A 24,561-nucleotide genomic window follows, 5' to 3' on the forward strand; every position below is an offset into this window, starting at 1 on the left:
TGTTGTTGATTTATTTATTTATTTATTTAGAGGAACAACGGAAGGTAAATTAATCAGGAAAATTTGATTTGGTCCCTCTCTCGAGTGGCTCTTGATCCTATTACTGCTTGTCTCTTTGTATTTTATGAAACCCTGGAAGTTATCTTATAGAATAGCTGGAGAAGATCAGGAGTTCAGCTATGCACAACTATCCTCCTGAGGAATATCCTCACTCTGCTACTCCAGCTCTGCTCTATAACACAATAGTGGCTCTGTGCCTGTGCAGACCAGTGGAGAGTTTGCCTTTGACTTCAGTGGCCACAGAAACAGGCCCCAAATGTCACAAATGTACTCGCCTGTCTCAGAAACAAGGGAAGTGACAGGTCTAGAATATGATTAAATTCTCTGATTGCTCTGAAGTGATTATTATGGGGATTTTTTCAGTGCACCATGTCAAGAAGCACTCTCAGCAACACAGTCCTCCTGGCTCTTGAAGGGTGAGTTTATAGAAATATTTAATTTCCCCTTATGGAGATTTGTACTTCGAAGCAGTAGTTGGCAAGAGAGTGTAGTGAGTGACTCATGGTGCCCTGCTCTGCCAGAATTAGGGGAAACTGAAGTGGGTAATGTTGCTCTGTAACTGTGAGAAAGAAATAGGAGCTGATTTTTTTGCTTTCAGTGCTACAGTTTGGAGTCCAGAATTTTCAGAATCTCAGGCAAAATACAGAGATTATTGAATTGGTGTGGGAACCACTCCAAGTAATATCAGACTGGCATGAGGATGAAAATGTGGAAAACTTTTCCTGTGAAAACATGCATGCTAGACCAAAGGCAGGTTACCTGAGGGAGGAAGGCCTTTAGTGACATGCATGAAGTCCATGCTTGAAAGAGTTGTTCAAAACAGACAGGGAAGGTCTGTAATGCCTCTACAAAATAAAGTCCTGTAGCTTTGGCAGTGAGTATCCTTATTCAGTGACTGTCCTTTTCTTCTGAAAAGTGTGTCTTTGCTGGGTAAAGGGTTTGCTGCCTGCTGCCTCTCTGAACCAGGAATATCTCCTGTCTTTTGCAGGTATTCTGTCTCAAATACAGGCCACTGCCATGCAAACACTACTGACCAGAAGTGGAAAAGGCAATGACCGTGTCTGAGATACAGAAGTGGCTGGGTGACTCTAGAAGAGGAAAAAATGTGCACTAATAAGGGGAAAATTGTGTATCTGTGTATAAAGTGTCAAATATGATTTGGTATATAATTTCCAAAGTTTATCTTTTAGGATCTATGTTGAAGTTCTTTTTCCATTTTTAATTACTTACATTTGTTATTGAACTTTTTTTTTTTTTTTCCTCATTTGTTCTCAAAGCAAACACTTTTTATCTAGTCAAAGTTTTCACTGTCTTTTTCCAGGTCACTTGATCCTGAAAAATGCACAGAATCCATCTTCATCATGTTTTTAATTAAATTTTCCATTTATTCAAGTAAGTTTGCTTTTGGCTTTTTTTAAAAATTTGTACGTGTTTTGCTGAGTTTCTAGACATGTAGGTACAACTTTCGATTATATCAACTTTTTATTTCACTTAGAAAATCTGTCTTTTTTTTCTACTTTACAATCAGATCTAATAGCAAGTATCTAGCAATACATAATAAAGGTTTGTATAGCACTGAGTAATTAATTAACAGAACAGGTACATGATGAATCATATAGCTGTACCTGGACAACTCTATACAGTAACAAACTCTGAGCATCCTGTTTTTTGGTGGGGTGGAGAGACTCCATGAAATCTATTAAAATTTTATGTATCTCTTTTCCAGAATGCAGGTGGGATCTGATCCAAACACTGGAAAGCTGAACTCTTGAGTACCAGCTTCCACTTCTTGTCCTGGACTCAACCAAAGCTTTTCTGGAGAAGAAATCTCTGAACACCATGCTCACTATTTTCACTGGAATGACAAAACATGCTTTCTTTGAATTTTACAATTGGCACAAAAGCACATGTGACAGCAGTTTCACAACACAGTAAGTAGAAATTAAATATAAAATATGCAGGTTTGCCCCTCTGAGTATGCTTGACCTGCCTGTGACACATCCTGTTCAGGGTGGGCTGTACATCACTGGTACCCTTTTTATGGGTGTGGTGTAAGAGGCAAAACACAATGGAATGTGTGAGTACCTTTTGGGCTGGAACTCTGAAGGAGGATGTGATGAGATGGAGTGTTAGCTCAGTATTGAATGGTCCTCCTTTGATTGCTTTGTGTAATTTTCATTCTAATATTCATAACCCCCCCTCAATTTTGGGGGTGGATGGTGTTAATGTATTTACAGTGTGGTTGGTTTAACAGCATGTCCTGCAACACAATCTGGCTTGCAACAGCAGAAACTGAAACTGGAGAAGGGCATTTCATATCCGGCAGACAAAAGTGGTGATATCCAAGACTTCCTGAGTTCCTGTGCCTTGATTCTGTAACATTTTGTTGATTTGACTGTGAGTTATGACTTGCAAAAGCAAAATAGGTAAGTCTTGTTATGGCAAAATCATTAAGGGATAATTTTCATTCCCACTGAAGCCTTTGACAAATGCCCTCTTGATGCTGGTGGGAACATTAATGATCATTAACATCTAATTTGAAGCATTTAAATTATGAGCAAAGGCCCATCTGGGTATTCTTTAAAGTAAAGTACTTTCAACAATGATCACTCAGTTCCCATTCTGCCCCCACTATCATCAGCTGCAGTAGTAGGAGGGGATTACCTGTCCCCAGGAGCCACGGTCGGGCTCCAGCACCTTTCCCTTGGCCTGGCAGAGCTCGGGGATCTGCAGCCAAGGCAGCCAGAGGTGTCTGTGCTGTCCGATGAGGGCTCTGTGCTACCTCCCATTCACAGCTGGAAGTGAACACTTGAGACAAAAGCAGTTGGGGATTTTTCTTGTGAGGAAAGAACAGGGACTTTTCCAAGAGAGGTGGCTCCTGCAAATGCTGGCTGTTAGAGTCAGAAATCTGGCTACCTGCTTGGGCTTGCTGATGTACTCGTTCCTTGTTTTTAATCCTGTCATATGCAGTGAATCATTAATGGGTTCAGAGGAGAGATGTAACCTCCATAAATAAAAATAGCACTTCTACTCTCATTTTTATATCAGTACATAAAATAGCCTCACCTTTGTTTGTCCTCTCCTCTTTCTCCATATTTTTATTTCTTTCCTGTAATACAGTTTCCTTATTTATTGTGTCATGCATCCTGCTCAGAGAAAACTTATCAGGCTTACTAAATATGAAAATGATAATATCTTTTAGGATTTATGTAATTTCTTCTGCTGTAATGGATGACCATATGCAAAACAATGAGAAACATAAGGATATTGAAATCATCCCTCTGTAATGAGCAAGTAAATCATGAAGCTTGGAGTTTAAAGGACTCCTTCATAAGTTAGGAGATTAGTTCCTAATATAAATTGGCTGGTCCAAAAAAAACCCAAACCAAACCTCAAAAAAGCAATAAATTAAAAGCAGCCTTTACTGGGGGAGACCTTGAAAGATCTTTTACTCATTTTTCAGTTATTTTTTCTGTCTTAAAAGTCCTGTCAGTGCTTCTTGTTCTGATTTTTGGCATATTTGGTAACATCCTAGTCTAAGAAGTTTGCTGCAGCAACACAATTCAGAAATGACTGCGTGGCAGGATTGCTCCAGCAGGAGACTCCATTCAGACCATGGCTAACATACATGTTGACTTAAATGAGCTCAAAAAAAAATGCTTGTGGCTGTTATGGATGGGAATGTGAATAATTTTTTTATGTAATGACCTAGGAAATCCAGTACTTACCAAAAAAATTAAAAAAAAAAATAAAAGAGAACAGCTGGCCCTCCTGTCCTCTTCCTCCTTTAAACCTCTTCAAAAGTTCTGGATGTAGTCCCTGACTGTAAAAAGAGATTGAAATATTTTTGTTGTCTTTTTATTTAGATAGTAAGAATGAAATCCCTGGCTGAAGGAGTTAACAGCATTGTCCAGATGTAAATGAAAAGTGAAACAAAAATATCAACAGCACCAAAATCAAATAAATTCTTTAATATATTGCCAGTACATTGAATTGAACTGCTAAAAATGTTGTGCTCTGGCTGGCAAGCTGAATGAAATGTGAGACCACATAGAAACTTCTACAGAAAACAGCTCGTTTGAGGATTGTCACTTTGCTCTGAGAGAAATGTCTCCTTGTTTCTTTTTGGCTGTGATAACTAGCCTTAAGTCTCCACAGAGAGCTGTATGATGATGAGCTGTGCCACCTGGGAGCCAAGTGTTTGTGCCCTCTTGATCTCTTGTATGAGAAATGAGACTTCAGTTCTTGAGGAGGAAGAAAAGAATGAAAAAGGCCAGTCCCTCAGGGAATACTATCAGGGCGTTAGAGCAAACAATGCCTGTATCCTTTCACCGATGACACAAACTGGTTCATCCACATCTAAAAGGATAGGGAAGAGAAAAACAGAGTTTGTGGTCTATATATCTTCATTGAACAAAACCTGTACTCTGGGCCTTGTGGCTGTTTGAATGATTCAGTCATAATTGTAGAGTCCTTATGAAATTCATTTTAGTTACTCCTTTTACTAAACAAATTGGTTATGGTTTGGGACAGCCTGAGACTCCAAATTTAAGTGTGAGAGAAGAAAGAGGAGTGTGAAGGCGAACATGGATTCTGCATGCCACGGCTGAGCAAGGAAGATGAAGTGTGATTCTCATTTTAAATTGGCTCAGTGATGGCACTTCTGTTTCAGGTGAATTGCAATAAGATTTTCACAGAACTCATTCTTCTGTACAGACTGGCAGACATTTAGTTCTGATTAGAGTTGTGCCTGGGTTGGGATGCTCGGCCACTTGCCCTGTCCATTTCACCCCATGCATACTGCCTTGGCCAAGGCTCTTCCATTCTTCCTGCTCCTGGCCTTGCTGGGCTGACAGCCAGGCAGAAGGAGGAGGTCATCTTTTGTTAGATATTTTTCTCTAGAACATCTGTTAACAATCTACCTTTATTTAAAAGTAAAAGCTGGGTAGCTGTAGCCAATTTAAGACCACATCTCTCTGGAAAAGGCAGCTTTAGGGAAGAAAACTAGATAGACACGTGCCTCTTTGTGAAAAAAAGAGTCTGGTGTGAAAACTGTTTGGAAGAAGTATTTCCACTACTCAGAGACAATCACATTGTAAATAGAAGTAGCAGAAGTAGAAAGGGTGCTGGTTATTTGCCTCAGGACTTACTAAGTGGGTTAGAAGCCTAGGCACAGACTGGCTGTAAGGGGTTTAGTCACGTGAGCTGAATACTGACATTTCTAAAACAAATCACCATCTTTATTATTTAAATTCAGACTATATAAAATCAGATAAAATAAGAGAAGTTTTGAGATTTTCCTGAGATAACTCCATCTATCTCATTTCTTACAAATACTTCTCAAGTAATTTTCAAGATTTTGATGAGACACTGCAACTTCCTTGGAAATTTATTCCAGCATCTAACTTTTTATAGAGACAAGGATTTTCTCATTTCTTGCAGCAATTCAAACCCATTTTTGCTCATCCTGTCTACCAAATATAAACAGTATCCCCTTTACAATAACTTATGTGTTGAAGAATGTGGTTGTGTCTTCTGGGTTTCTTTTCTGCAGCTTAAACAACCTCAATTCTTTTTTGATAGAACCTGTTTTTTAGGACCATTAGTTATTTTATTTTGTCTCTCTGGGAACAACTTTTGCTGGTCCATCTGAATTGCCAAAGCCTGACCCACTACTCCCAGCTATGAATTACAAATGTCCCATTCTAAAGGTTTTTTTCATACATCTTAAATATGTCGAACATCAAATCATCTGTAGGAGCCACTTATTTTTTAATAGAATGATTTGTCTTTACGTGGTTCTCATTCTGGTGTTCAACAGTTGGAGAACTTGTTTACTTCATAAGTGTGAACTGTCATCAATAACTGTCATTAATTATTACTCAACATATTTAGTGATGTCTTGTGAATGCTTTTGGAAATATACTTTTAAACTTTAGGTTTTGATATTGGTGACCTCTGTAACATGATGTGCAATTAAAATGAAAGCTTATTAACCAAGTTTCTCACCTTTTTATTTTCACTTAACACTATTCTGTGATGATGCAGGCAATGCAGCCATTCCCTAGATCTTTTCTATACCATATTTTACTTTTCTGTACTTCTTTTAGGCCTTGCTGAGTCCTTTTGTATCCAAAGAAATCACTCCTGTTTTTGTCAGTCTCATATTTGAAGCATTCTCTTGGATTATTTCCATTTTTCTTCTTGAGCCCCTTAGTCTGTCCATGAACTTTAAAACTAGGCTTACCACCACTCTGAAGTTGTCTCCACATGGAACCAAAGCACAGATTAGTACTAGAATGCATCTTGTGTCTGGCAATGGGATGAAGAATGTTTCATGTTTATCCTCGTAGGTTATGACACGTACTAAAATTCTGGTGTTAGCTGCAAACACGGTCTTCATGCTTCAAATAGGGTTTTTGTTGTTATTTTAAGTTATTTATATTTAATTCTCTCCTGTCTCGTTTCCGGCCTTCTCCCTTAAAATGAATAGGTGATCATGATGAGTTTCTAAATTTTTAAATAGTCCTAGAGAAGTGTGTTTTTTAATTATTAAAAACACGACATTTTTTCTTGACTTCTGGAACAACAATTGCACAGGACATGTTACCCAGGCAGTACTCTGTACGCTGAAACACAAGGCCAGACCATAGCTGGAGCTGAACAGCTCTGCCTGTGTCGATGGTAAAGGGGCTGGTCACTGCTGTGAACCTAAACTTCCCTTTGAAATGCTGCAGATTAAGATAGGAATACTCAAGGGGAGATGGCTGTGACTGAGGTAGAGTTGCACATGATTCCCCACTGTGCAGCATCCTGTTCCATCTGAAATTTTTGAATTTAAATTTATGGGTGTTTTTCTTTCCACTTGCAGGGCAGACATTCTGTTTCCTAAACATATCCACTTCCTACAAAACAGGCAGTTCATTTTGCTTCCATGGCTGAACTTGTACTCAGGCAGCTTTTGATGGATGTGTTGTTTATAGTTCTCCTATGGTGTACAGCTTCACCAGAAGTTTGATTGTCTCCTGTGTTTTGTTGTGTTCATTACAGGGGTATGCATACACAGCTTTCTTGAAGCTTCTCTTTGGTAAGAGAATTACAGGGAGGGAGCAGCCAACTCGTTTCCTCTTCAAGATGTGCTGAAACAAACAAAAAAAAACCCGTTGGGCTGCTCCTCTTCTTTTTCCTGTTCAAAGTGGATGACAGTTGAGGCAGGTGCACGTCAAGCAACGTGCTGAGTTCCTTAAATATCACAGTGCAGATTTCCCCTCATTTTAGGGTTTGTGTCACATGTCGTGAGCTGGATGGTGATTTTTATTACGTGCTCAGACATGTATTGCTGACTTCCTCTGATATCCTCTGACAGCTCTATGACTATAAGCTTCACTGGTCCCCTTACTCAGACACATGCACTCACCTGTCATTGAGGCACAGCTTACCAGTATTGCAAATTTTGATTTATTAAAGTTCATGTTGCCACAGAAACACTTTTATTTTCAAAATTATTTTTATTTTCTTTGGGACAGCTGACTTTTCTGTATTTTTCATCATGTCTCTTATTTCATTTTAAAATTAATTTCATGGCTAGGTGCAGTACCCTACTGCGCACAATTATTGCACCAATATAAAATCTAACCATCACAAAATAATTTCCAAAATCTAGGCAGTTGTTGGAACCAGTGCAAGAAAATCAACAGAAAAGTCCTCTTGTTTTTGCCTTAAACTGAGTCACCTGACATTTAAAATATTGTCTTTAATATTTCTTTCTACCTCATTAGAGAGTTAAATAATCCATGAGATAGTATGTATTAAAAATCTATTCAAAACATTACAATATTGCTTTTCAAAAAGCCTCACAAATCTACCTTGTACATTGAGCCTGTACCTCATATGTTGGTTAACAGCCAAATGGAGCTATGTCTTACGGTCTAATTAAAGGCAAAAATCAGGACAACCACAGTTGTCTTTTGTAAATTAAAAGTCCTCTTTTATGTGCTGCAGAGGTGTCAGCACTATTATAAGGACTAATCAGACATTTTACAATGTCCTGGTACCAGGGAGGAGGTGGTATTGTGTGTAGTTTAAAGATTATTAAGTTTCTTTAGCACACTGGGGTTAGATTTTTAAGGATGCCTTCAGTGCTTACCTGCTGCTATGAGGGGAAGTACTTTATTGTCTTGTAAGAAGGAACTGGGCTTTTTGGAGAATTAAATGCTTGTGTATAATGGCAAGCTTCCACTTCTAAAAGTCACTAAAAAGAACAAGCAAATTGTTGTAAATATAGTGGGCTTCATGTGTTTGTGTGCACTCATAAATCCCAGCCAGAGTATGTATCTATAAATCCAAACTCACCTGCTGATTGTTTGTGGTATTTCACATCCGTTTCCTCTGTAAAATATATATTTCTATCACTCATCTTCCGTCCCCCAGCAAACACCCAGATAATTCTTCTTTGCTTTCCTTAACAAACATGATTAGCAGAAAGCCTGGGCCAATGGTGTGTGCCTTTTCAAAATAAAATTAGATTATCCCTTTCATGCATAGATGTTTTATTTAACATCCTATGATTTACAAACCAGACTCATGCTTAAATTGGGCAGTAGGAAAGGTGGGGACCAACTTGTTTTCATACTTTATTTTTTAATGCTTACATTCTTGTCACTCAGAACTTGGTTATAATCATAATCTTGCTTGTTGCTTCCATTTTGCCCCCCCCATATTCTACCTGATTTTATGTGCATTCACATCTTGAGTGTGAAATTCCTTTTTTCTTGTCAATGCTTTATATGCCTAGCTAGAAAAAGAAAAAAAAACAAACCCAAGACAAATATGCATACATTCATTTTGTCTTAATGATAGGAAAAAATTGTGACAAAAATTATATTTGATGTGGTCCCTACTGTGCTTGTAAACAAGTGAGCATCGTCCTTTGTGAACAAAATTTGTAGTTATATCATCGATTTAACTGAAGCTTCTAGTATTTATGAGTAGATCTTTAGATGAGGCATTCTGAAGACATTAATCAAAGTCAGCTCCAAAGAGTAATTTTAAAAATTTCATTTAGTATATGAACTTCTTGCAAAAATATATCTTCTGATTAACTATCTAAACTGAAATGAAAAGTTCTGTCTGCCTAGTGTGAGAGCAATCAGTGTTTAACAGACTAACAACTGTTTCAAAAGAATTCAACACCCAAATGTAATGGGCACTTTTGAAACTAAATTTTCCACGTGGTGTTTAGGGATTTAACCATGCAGTGCACATTAGTGTTAATGGGAAATTGTCCGGACAAATCTCTGCACATTACACTGCAAATGCACTCCTTAGTGTTTAAAGCTGGCCTGTTAACACCCATTATGGAGCCGAATTCAGGAAAGGAGAGGAAGAAATATGGTACCTGAACATCCATCATGCAGCAGTACAGTCCTCCATTCAGCCCCTCTCCTCCCCACTCCCCCAGTTTTTTTGGGGGGGGGGGGGTATTTTATTTTATATTCTTTTGTTTTTTGGGGTTTTTTTTACAGAAATTCTACAAGAAGACTGTATGGGGATATTCTTCCCTATGGAAAGGCATTTTCCCAGATTGAAAAATAACTGTTTTTCCTAGGGGCCCAGTTGAAGTTGGCATGGAACCGGTGGAGGGGTTATAAATACAGCAATAGGCTTTTCTGGTTTTATTTTCCTATTTAATTTCTTTTCTTTTTAACTAGCCTTCATGTCAATCCCAGCCATTCTTATGCTGATTCTGGACCCGATTCAGCTCCAGCAGAACTTAGAGATGAGTGAGGGTAATGTGATGGACAAAGCCTCGCATAAATTTGACAATAGCATTTTTTAATCATACAATGCTGGTTTGGTAAAATTGGACTTGTGTTGAGAACACCTAAGTTTAGATAAAACTTTTGCTACCCACTGCTCAAATTTTCAGTCATTAATCTTCCTAGATAGCATATCTAGGTTCAAGGTCTGGTTTCTCCATATTTATTTATAGGTAATGGAAGAATTCCAATGAGAAATTTTGGAATTTGGTCATCTCAACATAGTTGTTGTCATCCTGACAATAAAGACAGTGAATCTGGAATGTGGGCAAATGACTGAGAGCAGGAAGCTGAAGCTGCTCTGTCACACCTATACTGGATGTCCCAGCCATCAAGTTATGTGGAGAAAAGGACTTTATAACACCTGTGAAAAACAGGAAATGTCTTTGCTTTGTTCCAGGTTACTGCTAACATTTTGAAATACCAAATTTACTCATTGTAGGAAAACCCCTTACAATGAGAATGTGGAGAGCCAAGAACTGGGTAGGGAAAATGAAGAATAAGTGTGTGAGATACGACAGAGATTTTTTCAGAAAAGCATAGTTACTGAAGAGCTGCATTTCCATCTGGGATTTGCAATTTTGTTCAAGGTCTTGTGCTTTACTTTGTTTTGGTATTCTGAATCTTGCCTCTTTAGGAAAAATTGAAATGAGGTAGAGTAGAATATTTTTGCTCTGGGGTGACTCAGCAGAAAAGCATAATTGCAGCTGTTTCTTCTTTTTTGGTCATTGAAATGAATGAAATGTATAAATACAACCCAAATCCACTTTGGTAATATCTCTCCCTTGGAGCATTATGGACCTTGGAACACGATGTCTGATGGCTCCTATCACTTTTCTGAGAATTTGTGCAAGGAAACTGAACTCGGGTTAAACCCCTGTTCTTTGAGGAGCTGACACAGGTTTTTGTATCTTCAATGATAATACAGTTGTGTGATAAAAATGCCTTCTTATTTTTCCAGTTCACAATGTGCATTTTATTTTTACTGGTGCAGAATGTGTGCTCTAGAGTAAATACTGCCTTGTAGTTTTCAACAACTGAAATCTCTCAAAATTGGCAGACAGATTAATAACACATGCTCAAGGTGCCCATTAGTTATGTCTACAATTAGTGGAAAAGTGCCACAGCTCATTCTAAGGAGTTATTAGGGGCATTTCTGTCGGAATGCAATCAATTCTTTGCTCCATATGGTTAGCCAAAGCCAGCAGAGCTAACTTAAAAAGTCCTTTTACGGATCCTTTAGAGACAAGTTAAACTAGCTTTGAAAGACTTACCACAAAAACACTGTTGATCTACTAATGTGATTGAGGCTCTGGCACAGCGTACTTAACTCTTCCTCTTTACAATACTTTTTCAGGGGAATATGAAAATGATGTATATGAGTTTCCCTTAACTTGCTGAAGTGGCTTATGACAATTTTTTTTCTTTCCTCCTCTCTTCTCTGTGATGTATGCAATGACAAACCATTCCTGATGAACAATTATTTAATGCTGTTCTCTGTATCTGTTCTTATTACTCACTAGAGTACCACTCTTCCAGGACTATGATTCCTCTCTGCCTTCACTTCCTTTCAGGTTTTGTAATTTCCTTGATTTGTCCCTTGCTGGTCTCCTGTTCCAGCTCTGGCACACAGTGCTGCCCTCTATGCTGCTTAACCAGGGATCTGCTCGCCTGCTGCCCAGCCAGCCTGTGTTCAGTGCAGGCACCTGTTGGGATATCTTTCCAGAGAGCTCCTTACAGCCCCATCACTGACAGCAGTGGCTCAGTGTCACATGTTATGCGGTCTCTTTGCTTTACTTGTCACCCATCAGCTTAGCTCTGCTCCTCTCACCTGTCAGGCCTCATTGTAGGATCCTTGTGGCCACCAACCCCACTTTGACATTGGATGCTTTGCTTTTCTAATTCCTTCTCCAAATCCTGCTTCACCTAACTTCCTGATGTCTTCTGCAAGAACTTTGTCATGTTTTCCTGCCTAAGCTGGGATCCTTCACTCTGCTTCTCTGGAGTGCTGCTGTCTCCAAGGACCTTTGGCTGAGGGATTGGCTCCTGACTGGGATCTCATGTGTGACTGCAGTGAGACTCAGGGGGTGCTGAGCTACTAAACGGGGAGAGTGGGATTCAAGACCCCAGAGGCTTTTATTCCTTCAGTAGGGCAGCTGTGTGATGCCCTATTGCCAAGGAAGGATTCCTTTATTAGAAAAGTGCCTTATAAAGTGATAGGTATAAGCCTTGGCACTCCCAGGTCTCTTGCTTTCTTCTCAAGAGCTGCGTATCCCACCATTGAGCCACTGTCACCAGGACTGCAGTGAGCTGCAGGAAGCAGAAGGCCTGAACACCTGAAGCTGGAGGCAGGGTGACAACGACACAGCTCAGGCTGTTCTCAGTGCCCAGAATATATTTAAAGCTGCTAAGGTGGTATAAACACTGAAGTAATGAGGCAGCCACAACCACTCTGATCTCTGATTAAGAGAACCCAAACCTCTAAGCAGGGAGGCTTGTTGAAGTAAGATAAGCATGGTAGTTAGTCACTGCTTATTCCACATGATCTTGATATATCAGCTCTTTGTCTTAACCACATACAGCTTGTGGGAGAAGTACTTTTCCATCTGTGCTCTGTTATTGTCAATTTTAAAAGTGAGTTTGAATCCTCTTAAACTGTTATGGCAGTTTCAGCCTCATCCTGTCTTAAAGATCCCATAGATTTTGGTAGCTGCTTTGTTCGATCCTTCTATTGAACACTCAGAAATCTGCCAGTACACCACAGAGTAGGTGTACTCAGAGTGGAATACTCTGCATTTACCCCAGTGCAGGGGAATGGGTCTGTGGTGTGTCTGTCTGTGCTCCAGCAGAGTGGCAGTGCTCTGATTAAACAGATGGATAATTGAAATAACTGCTCTGGGAAATTCTTACCCCTGCCCCATATAGGCATTTGGTTTATTTAAATAATACATATTTCACATTTCAGTGGTAGAAAAAAGACCTTTGAAAGCACTGTATTTTGTCCAAATTTGTGTTCTTATCTGCTGGTAGGTTCCAACTGTCCATGCAATAGCACAATTTCTTATTACCTTGCAGCTCTGAATTATGGGGTTTTTTTCACTATTAATTTGACAGCCCGTTGGAATACTATTTGAAAATATCCAGACATTTTTAATAAAATATTTTTGGTCATAAATGCTATAGGGAAATTTGGCACAATATATCCTACTTTCAGAAGACAAATTTGCATTTTTACAGGAGCAGCTACAATGAGAGAATAATTTAGGTGCAGCAGAAATTTGGGTGAAATCCAATTGCTACAGTGAAGGTACTATTAGTAATGTGCTTAAATCAATACCATTTATCTTTAACTTTCTAAGAACAACTAATTTACAGACCCTGAGAAGAAACAGTAGTAATTGGCAGCAGTGTGAATTCTCTTTTTGTCTGTCGTTTTTTGAGCTCCAGTGAGAATACTGCACATTAATTTCTTGGTTACTGAGAGACTAATAGATCTCTCTGTATTGTTAGCTTTTAAATTTGTCACATAACACTTCTTTATCTCTCCCTCTTCCGCAAGCCCTTCAATATAACATCCCAGGTGTTCTCCTTCACTGTGTTTCACCCTTTTCTGCTGAAGTTGTCACTCAGCCTGCCCAGCACTTTGGCAGACCCATACTGTGGAAGGAACAGTTCCCTAATCACGGGTCGGGTAAGGTTTTGGTAGGGAGGATGACTTGGAAATCAAGATTTGGGAAGTGATTTCAGGGATCAAGAAAGGGTGAGTAAAAACTATGGCACTGCTGCCTTTACCACCCACTCTCACTGGAGCCTTTTGTAGAACTTCCTAAACGGCTTTCTGCTGAGGGAAAGAAGAAATGTTGTGTTTCACTCTCAACAGCATATGCGTTTTTGTTCCTCAAAATATAATGTCAAAACCTCATCTTATCATAATATGCCTGCACTATTAGGAATTGTGATTGTATCTTGATAAAAATGTTACCCCCTTTCAACGGCACCTAGTAAAAATTGCCATTTTGGTCCATTCTAATGCCATTTACTTCACTGGGGATACTTGGTTCTTGTGATGGCATGATGCCCCAGTAACATTCTTTATGGATTTCCAAGCCATAGAACTAATGGAATTCTATGAAACTCAAAATCTGTCCCCTATTTTCAGATATACTGACCAGGCAGACTCCTAGGAAGAGCATTTCTATTTGTACATCATTTATCTACTCTTTTCTGTACCATTTGTGTTTACCTGTAGACTGCAAAGTCATTTTTACCTATTGCAGTTATTCCAGTAGCACCAACAGCCTCTGACTGATCTTGTCTGTGGTTATTCCATCCCCGAATGCAAGAATTGGTGGCCCAAAGCATAACAATATAAACTGACAAGACAGAAAATGGGACAGCGTAAAGCTACCCAGCTCAGAGGCATGCAGCAGGTCAGTGGTGTAGCTGAGAGAGAACTGCAGTTTTCTCACTGCCTCTGAGGCTCTGTACTTTGGGAACCTCATTCTCTTCTCACTTCAACAAATGTTCACTCTGCACATAAGTCGTGTAGGGATCTCCAGTCTTCCTCTGAGCTCTTGCCAAACCCAACAGTGGGAAAGCATGGTGAAGTGAATTTAATGAATGTCATTCATTTCAGCAGTGAAACACAAATTTAATATTTTGCTTAGCCTAAAATTTATATGGAAGGAATGAAAGTCATGAGCAGAGCTGGCCAGAATCTTCCAGGTTTTGGGTTTTTTTACAGACAGAAAAATACTTATATTACTAAGACAAAACATTCTGCTCTATGTAGTGCTGTTATTTAAGTTGTGCTAGAATCTGTAATATATGAGGCTTATTTTCTCCCTTCAAGGCAAATGGAAATCTTAGAAAAACAACCTCTTATCCCCCCTGAACTCACCAGCCAGAAACTTTTCCTGTATGGCTGTTGAGTGGGAGTGCACAGTATCCATCACTGCATATCCATGCCTCCTATTCTATCACACTGCCCTTCACAGACCTCTTTTCAATTTTAAATGAATAAAAAGTGCGTTGAATCATCTGACTTTTGTAGATGATGTTCCTTGTTTAGCTTGTAGCAGAAGAACTCAGCCCGAGTGATGTTGGCAGACATGCCACAAGAGCAGCAAACTCAGGAATTGAGCAGGGAGCAGATAGTAGAGTACTGAAGAGTTGTCTGGGTAGCTACTCTGTTCTTCAATCACCTGTTGTGCCGGGACAATATTTGCAGTTTGTATTAGGTGATGATTCAACAACATACGAACTTGGAGAGCAGTGATTCCCCTTAGCAGACCATATACCTCACTCTGATAGGATTCAGGAAGTTCTCCTCATCTTTGACATCCAGAATAATATTTACTATGTTGTTCCAAGCAAGTGCCTTTCCTTTATGGAAGAGTGGCCACTGGGGATGAGTTGTTTATGCTGCAGTGAAGCTGCTGAAACTGCAGTTTAGGGAAGATGCCCCTGAGCAGATTGGCTAGACTTTTGCCACAGTCTTTATGGAAACCTCCAAGAAGCAAGAATTCAGAGGATTATAGGTGCAATTAGTCTTTTTGTAAGTGCTATAAACAGAGAACTATGTGTAAGGATGTGGATGCTGAAAGCTGGATTGCAGAGAAATTTTCCAGCTTTCTGCCAGCATCCGTGTGAAAGTCTTGCTTTCACACGCACACTAGCTGGGAACAGTGAGGGGTTTTTGTAAAACAATACTTTTATCTTGCAGATGCAATTTGTTATGTAGTTTGTTATGTTACTGACTGGAGAAATATTTTGAAATGGGTGTTGTAAGGTTTAACCAATTATTCTAAGAGGTGGATGGTCAAAGGATCAATAACCTTATGCCATTCAAGTGAACCAGGTTATATAAACGAGTTTAGAAATTAATAAAAAGCCCCTTCCTCTTGACTGGAGTCTATGCCACTTTTCTCGCCGTCCCCAGTAAGACAGCAACACAAGGAGTATCTGGGGAGAGCTTCAGTCATGGCCAAGCTGCAAAGCTGGTGATGAGAAGAAACCTCTAATTGTCTGTGTGGGATAGATCAGCTCCCACAGTGCCATGAAACATTCAATGCCAAAGTTGGACATAAGAGGTTCACATTCACAGCCATATCACAGTATGTTCCAAAAGCTTTGTTGGCATCCTGCCTTTCAGTCAAAATCCCCATGCATTACCATGCAATCAGTGTTTTCTCCTTCTGGAAAGCCAGCACCCTTTCAAGGCAACAGCTGGTGCAGTTACTGAGAAACTGACTGAGCCTTATCTTTAAGGGGTAATGAAATGATGACATCTCTCCATTTCCTATTTTGTATATAGAACTTGCCATGATCTTGGATCATGCAAACCCCTGGGGATTTGGAAGATTGTGAAGTACCTCATTGTAAGCATTTTGTTTTCTTGCAAACGCAGGGAGGGATATGAGAAAAATATCTGTTGTAGATTTTTTGCAAATGTAGGAGGACTCCTGATGTAATCTTCAAAATATTCTCATGCCCATGTAGTCACCAGAAACATTCTGGCCGTGCTTTTTCTTCCTTGATGCTTACTATTGCTTATTCTTTCCTTCTTGATGCCTTTTGTTCTTTACTTCTCTTGTTTAGCTGCTAATTTTGCCTTGTTACATGACAGGATTTTGTGGTATTTCCTCCTCTCTGACATGTCACATCTTCTTAAGTCACAAATGCTCCGTTGCCACCATTGCCCACAGACAGAGCTGGTGGTATCACATGGTTTGTGTTAGTGTGTGAAGGGCTGCATCAGAACTTGTAAAGGATTCACTCCTGGAAAACTTCACTCTTAACAAATATAGTTTGGAAAGGAATAAGATGCCTGACAGACTGAGACTGATATTGCACAGTCTTACTTCTTTAGGAGTCATGCTGAAGGGTAACGCTGTCTCTTAAGCTTTTGACCTCCACAGATCAAAGTTGGTTTAATTTTGGTTTATTTTCCAGGCCCTTCTAAAAAACCTGGTTCAGTCAGCATTGTCCTTAAACACAACAGGGTTCCAGATAACACACTGGGCACTTTGTGTGCCTAGCCCCTCAGTCCTGATGTCTCTTCCCAATTGTCTCATCCCACCATGCAGCTGTTTGACACTTGCACTGCTTTAGAGTTCAGTAGAAAACAGCAGTTGAAGAAGGTGAGCTGATCCGATTTCAGAGAGAAAAGCTGGTCTGTTCTGACGGTAAAGATGTGTTTTCTGCAATTAATATTTGCAGACCTCTTTTGTGGAGGAAATAGGAATTGATTTGGAAGAATCCCTGGCATTGTAAAGCTATCAAAGCGAAATTGCTTATTTCAATTTGCCATTCATTTTGAAAGCCTTTAAGCCAATTAGAATTATTTTACTTCAGCACAGTCATTGCTTCCACATTATAGACACGTAATCTTGTTTCAGTAACTCATTAGTGGTTCATATATATTTTCATATATAGTTTTATATAAACAGTCTTTTTCTCCAAATGATTTAATATTCATGAAAAGTATCAGAAGCTACAAACATTGATTACATCTGTAGAATAAACAAAGATAAAAGAGTACTTGAAATACCCTATCTGTGTCCTTCAAATTTCATGAAAAGGACCATCTCTGAGATGACATGTTGTCTTTCCATCCACACAAGACTCCTGATGTTGCCAGCCGGTTGCAGTGAACTTCCACCAAACAGAACAGCTCTCCTCTAGGAAATGAATGAAATGAAACCAGTTAAGTCAATGCACACAAGTCATTGAGTCATGATGTGATGTAACAGCCTTGTCATCTTCTTCTCTTCAGTGTGCAGCTCAAAAATGCATTTCTTTTTCTTTACTAATGCTGTATTTCTCTGACCTTAGCTTAATGAACAATATTTTTTCCTCCTTTTTTCCTCGTCTTTTCTTGCCATGCTAAAGATGGATTTATAAGGCTCATTGCACTGGAAATGAGGTGTGAAAGCTTCTGCCTTTTGTATTCAGTCCAGACTTAACTTTAAGCAAAAATATTTTCATTTTCAGGTGGGAGGGTTGGTATAATCATCTTTGCATTTGGCTCTTGTGGGCCCCATCCAATTTGCCACACCTGAGGAAAAATGTAATGGGAGAGTGAATCTTATGATGGAATTGCTTTTCAGGGATAAATTCAAAACTATATTCTCCCTTAACTTTGTGTGCTAGTGGTTATTAATTTCTGATTTGTAATTTGGTTTGTGAGCTGATGATGGAGAGAAGTTCCCCTCTCACTTCTGTGATCAGAGTTAGTTCTTGCAAGCAGATGATGTGATTTGATACCTTTTGTTGTGGTTACTGCTGGTTTTGTCATTGCTGTTCATTCTCTGAGTGAACAAAGCAATGTAGCCTTGATCTCAGATTCAGTTGATATATTTAGTGCAGGCAGAGAATGCTCCAATAATGTCCAGAGACCAAATAAACCTGTAGGTAGTAAACCCTGCCTCTCTTTCCAAGATTTGAAGTAGACCTTTATAGCTCCAGATGCTGTCTTTTGCTCAGTCTCAGACAGCTGCCCGTGGATGCTCTCCAGAACGGTATATCTCTAGTTACAAAGCCTAGATCCCATGAAAGAGCTGTCTAATATACCAGAAACCAGCCCAACAGGTCTCTGTTTCAGAAACCTGCAGACTGGTTTTGAGCAAGTTACATCTTTGAACTGGGAGAACATTTTAAGTTTATGTCCTCATGACATCAAAAACCCTACAAGTTTTCAGATTTTTGTGCAATGTCTGCATTTATAAAATACTTTTAACTGTGGCTGATTAAATCATCTGTCTTAATTAAAAGCAGATTTTAAACATATGAATGTGCGATTGTAACAAAATTGCTGCTTTTCAAAAGTTTAATTAAAAATACTTCTGGAAAAAACCAAACCCATGAAGAAGTGAGGTGATGTCTGTGTGCCACCCCCTCCTTGTTCACTTTCTCCACAGCAATGACTGTGGATACTTATTTGGAAGAATACAGGGCTGAATGGTGAATCCAGCTAATTCAGGAGCCTCCTCATCTCTCAGCCCCTGTTCTCTTCTTCTCTTTTCCTCTTCCATCTTTTACTGTTCTCAGTGTCTTTCTTTTTCAGTGTTAACTTGTACTCTCAGAACCTAATGGAATAAGCTGCTGGCTGCAACAGCTTGTGTTAAGCAGCAAAGATGGTGTGGGAACAATTAATGAGAACTAGCTTGGAAGTAGCTTTCCCAGTTTTGTGATGGCTGTCATTGGGGCAGTTGATTGGAGGCTCATTCCAGTTTTTTGCAGTCTGTTCTGCAGCCACTCAGCAAGTGAAATTGAGATGGCATCACTTATAATAATGCACAATAACCAAAACCTGAGAAAACATTGCTTTCTATTCACAATATTGCTAAAATTCTAGCATGGGAGTTCGTCTCACTCCCCTCTTCTCTCTGCTGTCATTTAAATTTTGTTGTTTTGTGCTGTTCTTCACCAAAAAGTAAAATCACACTAACTAATCTGATCTGCTCTAAAAAGGTGGAAAGTGATTAGGGATGGAGATTTATTCTCAGTCTCTATTAAATTTCCTATGCTGTTTACTCGAATTTCCCTCTCTCTCTTTGTTTTCTAACAAGTTTTTCTTTCTCTTTCCCTGCTCTGGGTGAGGGCAAGGGAGAGGAGGGACTTGCTGCACACGAGCTGCTGGTGGAACCCTGTGGAGCGGGTTGCTGCCAGGGGCAGGAAATGGAACACATGCCTTCCACCCAGGCACATTTCTGCCTCTAATCAGAGCTGCAGTCATGCAGGGAGAAGTGGCACTGACAAAATGTCAAGAAATCAATCCTCACATGCACATGGGTTCCAACTGGAGCTATGGATGTATTTCTGACAGAGAGGAAATGGCCACAGCCAAAACTGTGTTGTACATCGTGATTACAGCTGTAAGGAACATTTGATTTAACCCAAAGAGTGGAGAGCCTTTAGATTGTGAGTAACTGATCCAAGCTTCCTAATGGAAAGTTTAAATGAACTTAATTAGCAGCTTCAGCTTGTTGTGTTTCTTGCCGTGCTGTACTATTGCCCTGAGGAATACCTGTTCTGCAGAGCTCTGGCTCAAAGGCTGCTAAGTCTTAAATAAATCAACTGTATTAATTTATGAGCTTTCACATTATTACTTTATAACTAAATATACATACATATATATTTTGGCCAAGGCTGAAGTAATAATTTCTCCCTCTCTTTAACTTGCATCCCGGGGCTTAGCAATAGAGTGCACTGTTCATACATTCTAGTGCAAAGGGAAAAGCAGAGATGCCCTTGAAGCTGTCTTTGGTATGCAGTGCATGCAGCCCTGGTGCTTCCCTGCTGCAGCACTGGAGCCTTTTTCCTTTGCACAGAACATAAAGAACCCTATTTCCTGGATCCCACAGTTTATATATTTTACATAGAAGATGAAAGCCTTGGAATTTGTCCTAGATTGGCTCTCTGAAATGAAAAGTACTGGGAATTTGTTTCTATCCTTTCAGGGCCATAAAAATCCTAGGTTAAGAATTTCATAGCAAAAGTACCACAATGTCATAGTTCTGTGGGCCCTTGATGTAAAGTATAATAAAGAGCACAAAACCAGTTAAAAAACAATTAAGGAGTTTCTTCATGTAAAACTGTCATTGTCTTTAGCTTTGATAATGATTTAACATCTAACTGCTATTAGAAAAATACTAATATTTCCATCACATAAAAACAAGTTACAAGAGAGTTTTCTGAGGCAGAAAATATGTTCTAAAAATATAACTTTGAAGTTTAGGATTAAATAATGATGGAAGATATGATGAGTTATGAAGTCTCTCCCATACAGAGATGGAAGAGAATGATTAATTCTAGTAAACACGAATTATATGAACTGGATTATTTATCTATCTGTTTATGTGGAAGTTGAAGTGAATATTACTGAGAATGCTTCTGGTTTTCTTTAATGTATTTAAAATAATGATATGTAAAATGAAGCATGTCCTCTTAATTAACTTGTGAGCCTCACTGCTACAAGATATTGTTCAAGGCAGAACATAGTAATAGTTTGTAGAAGGCCAAATAATTTTTTCAGTGAACAGAGATGTGATAGGTGAGGCCAAGGGCTGGAGATCTGCCTGTGACAAAGCACATGCTGATTATGATTGAATTTGTTGCTTGACAGACTATTTTCCAATTGTTACCTGTATCACCCTGGTTAAACTGTGCTGCTGCTGTCAGAGTGAGGAGCCCCATGTCACTGGGTCCTAAGGAAGTTTCACGAATAGCCTTTTTTCCTGGGGTGTGTAATGTGTGTGTATGTCAGGCGAAAACAGCTACTTGTGCTGAGATTTCAGAACAATTTTGGAGGTTTCTAACATTGTCAAATACAACTTCTGGAATTTTCTTTCAGAAAAAGAGCTTTTTTTCTACTAATTTTTAAGACTTTAGATATCACCATTTAGCATTTTTTTTTATTTGATACTTATAATCCTAATAGTTGCAAGCAAATATGGGTGTGAATTCAAGTACAAAATGTTACATTTCTCTACTGACTAAGCACAATCTTAATTAACTCTACACAAGCATGGAAATTCTGGGTGAAATTTGAGGGTCCTCTGCAGTGCATCCTAGTGCTTCAGGCATAATGGAAGGCTGCTTGATAGAAGGCATCCTATCCATGGGCTCTAGTAGTTGGAGATCAATTTAATAGCTAATTACTTCCAGCACAAGCAAAGGCTAACTCTGAACCTCATGTAGTTTGTTGATTATATCAATGTGGTAGTCACTGAGAATGCAGCACATAGCACATATTATTACCTTTTTTCATGACAATTAACTGTCTGCCTCTTAATAACTCTGCTTTGCATTACCGTGGAGAGCGAACTCCCTGTTGAGGAAGCAGGGGCACTGAAACAGCCATGCAGTGGTATGTTCTGACCTGTTGAAACATTCCATGTACAGTATACACAATTGTATTGACCTGCTGATGATAAAAGCAGTGTATTAAAGGGCATTGCTACAGTACTTTCAGTCCTGCCTACCTCCTCAGTCCCCAGAGTGGCTCCATGAACTGCTGAATTGGTGGCCTGGAGGAGAATCCTGACTTGGTGATGGAGGATCTATTTCAGATGCATAACCTTCAACACCAACCTACCTGTTACATCTTTTAGTTTAATGCTGTGAAGGTTTTCGTGCCTGGCACTTGAAAATATGTGTTACCTAATATGTTTCTTTTAATACATAGTCAAGCCACATACCTGATATCTGATGGCTTGGTGTCTGCCTATTAGTTTTGGAATAAGTTCTTTTTATTACTTGCTTTCCTTCCTCTATCTCCAGGCAGAATAAATCTAAATTCAAATTTTAAAGTGGAGTGGGGGAGGGCAGACAAGAAAAAAAGAGGCTAGCAGTCAGCTCAGCATGCCAAGGTTCATCCCAAAGCAATTTTTACAGCTGCATTTTAAACTAATTAAAAAAAAAAAAAGGAAGGGTTTATAATAGAGATTTGAACCATATCTTAACAATAGAAGAGCAGCTGGGTGCTGCTAGAATATCAGAGGTTGCTGAGCATTGCAGTTTGAATGAAACTGTCTGCCCAACTTTAAAAGAAGATGTCAAGTGTAGACCCTCTCTCACTGAAAAAGAAAAAAAACCATTATTGATCCATTTAGCTGGTAACAGATAGGAATCAAACCAAAAAGTATGTTCTTCAGCATTCAAGTTAGATAAATGTCAAGAGCTGCAATTGATCTGGAGCTCACTGCTAAACTCTGGCCATACAGAGTTATAGACTGGTGAATTCTGCAGGAAGTGATGGATTCTATAGAGAGATTTTTGTCATGTTTTCCACGAGAAACCCTATTTATACAGCAGCCTGCTTGAAGGAGGGTGTTATGGTACATGACACTGGTCAGAGTCAGCAGAACTGGGCAGAATTCCCTAGGTTTTTGAGAAGGTATGAAAGTTCAGGTGTATGATTTGGTCTGTTGGATTTGCTCAGTTTTCCTGTACTTTTGTACAAGCACTAATTATCCTCAATTATGACTGTGGTGGCATATTTATCAATTTATTGAGACAGGCACCTTCATATCCAGCACTGCAGAGACTAAGTTTTAAGTTTGGATTTTACTAGCAAAAAACCATCACTAAACAGTCTCTGAACCACACTTGTGTCCAATATGGAAAAATGTCAGTTTCACAAAAATATATTTTTAAAATAGTTAGAACTAGAGTCTAATCCACAAATACAGGCCAGTTTTCATACACTGTGAATTACACAAAATTAATTGCTTCCAAAAGTGTATTTTATGCAATAATGTCAGCAAAAAGTTGACAATTTTTACATTCAAAGAATCCAAAAATATAAATGTAGTATGTTTTTAATGCGATAGCGCATTTCCATAAAATTGATTTTATTTGTAATAAAAAATGGGTTAAGAATCATATGTGTCCAAGACAACCATTTGGAAAAACTCATTACTGTTCTGGACTTCTGTGCTCCTCTCATTTGACCAAATTCATCCAATCAATGTCACAGCAGAAGAATGGGACTTTTTTCACCAGGGCTGCAGGACAGGAGAGAAACGGGGGCGGGAAATAAATATGACAAGGGATAACACAGATCCACACTGTTTTTTGTTATTCAACCTGGATACCAATATGAGAAAAACTTGAGATAACTATCTATGGTGTATAAGGAGACCATAAACTGACATTGGGTTATCACACAATCTTTTGTGAAAACTGTGATTATGCACCAGTGTGAAACAGATTTGTCACAGCAGCCTCAAGGCCAGGTTTTCAGTCGTCCATGTTTTAAATCAGATTTTGATAATGATTCTAAACCAGGAGTAGGAAAGGAAAAAGTCCGAAGTATTCTCTGTGTTTTTCCATTTGTGGATTTTGCTTTTGCCTTTGATGGTTTTCTAGACAATGCAGTCCTGTACTTGACAAAATCCTGATAGGAGTATAGAATGAATATAATTAATATTTTAATGAGGTAACAGTGGGAGAAAGGTGGTAGATTGAATAAACAGGTGTCCAGCTAAGAATTTCTCAGTGTCTTTGTTCCCAATGTAAAACACTTCAAGTTTAGTTGAGTACAAGAAGACAGCATCCTTGAGCCTAAGGGCTCTGTCCAAAGTGCACCATCATGTTTGACCCATTGAGGCAGATGTTTCTGGCACTGAGGGCCCTTTTTCCTCCTCCGCTGTCTTTTGAGATGATAGCATTGGAGAACAATGTGAGCATGTGCTGGGCTCAGCCCACTCCCACCCCTTTGGCATCCTATTTAAAAAGTGCTGTAAAACCATTTTGCTGCCTGAGGAAAAGCCTGTATTTAGTGATAAAAGAAATTACGTTTGTTTTTTTTATGAGATGAGTACACAGCAAATACTTATGAATTCTCATGCTGATGGAGCTGCGTTGTTCTGAAGTAAATCATAGAGCCATAGCATCATTTAGGTTGGAAAAGACCTTTAAGATTATGGAGTCTGACCATAAACCCAGCACCACCGAGCCCACCACTACAATTCTAAATGTTTATTAGTAGATATATATTTGTCTTTTTGATGGACACATGCAAAACCAATTAATGCCAGTGTATGCAGTGAAGGGGAATAAAATACCTCTGCATGTGGACAGAGAGAACTAGAGGGGTTTCTTCAAAGTATTTAAAATATTCTAAAATATCTCCCAATTACTCATTTCATCTTTCATTGTTCTTTGAGTCCCTCCC

The 24,561-nt window shown here is 39.0% G+C and overlaps 1 long non-coding RNA gene across 1 annotated transcript in view; it reads left to right on the forward strand.

The window, feature by feature from the left end:
• LOC116448987 overlaps positions 1 to 24,561 on the forward strand; it is a 108,172-nt gene that overhangs the window by 13,306 nt on the left and 70,305 nt on the right. The window contains exons 2-4 of the long non-coding RNA XR_004242186.1: positions 1,382 to 1,452; positions 1,787 to 1,991; positions 2,315 to 2,486. This is a non-coding gene — a long non-coding RNA (uncharacterized LOC116448987). The remainder of the gene's footprint in view (positions 1 to 1,381; positions 1,453 to 1,786; positions 1,992 to 2,314; positions 2,487 to 24,561) is intronic.

Source organism: Corvus moneduloides, chromosome 10, assembly GCF_009650955.1.
Source record: "Corvus moneduloides isolate bCorMon1 chromosome 10, bCorMon1.pri, whole genome shotgun sequence".
In the NCBI taxonomy this organism is placed as follows: Eukaryota; Metazoa; Chordata; class Aves; order Passeriformes; family Corvidae; genus Corvus; species Corvus moneduloides.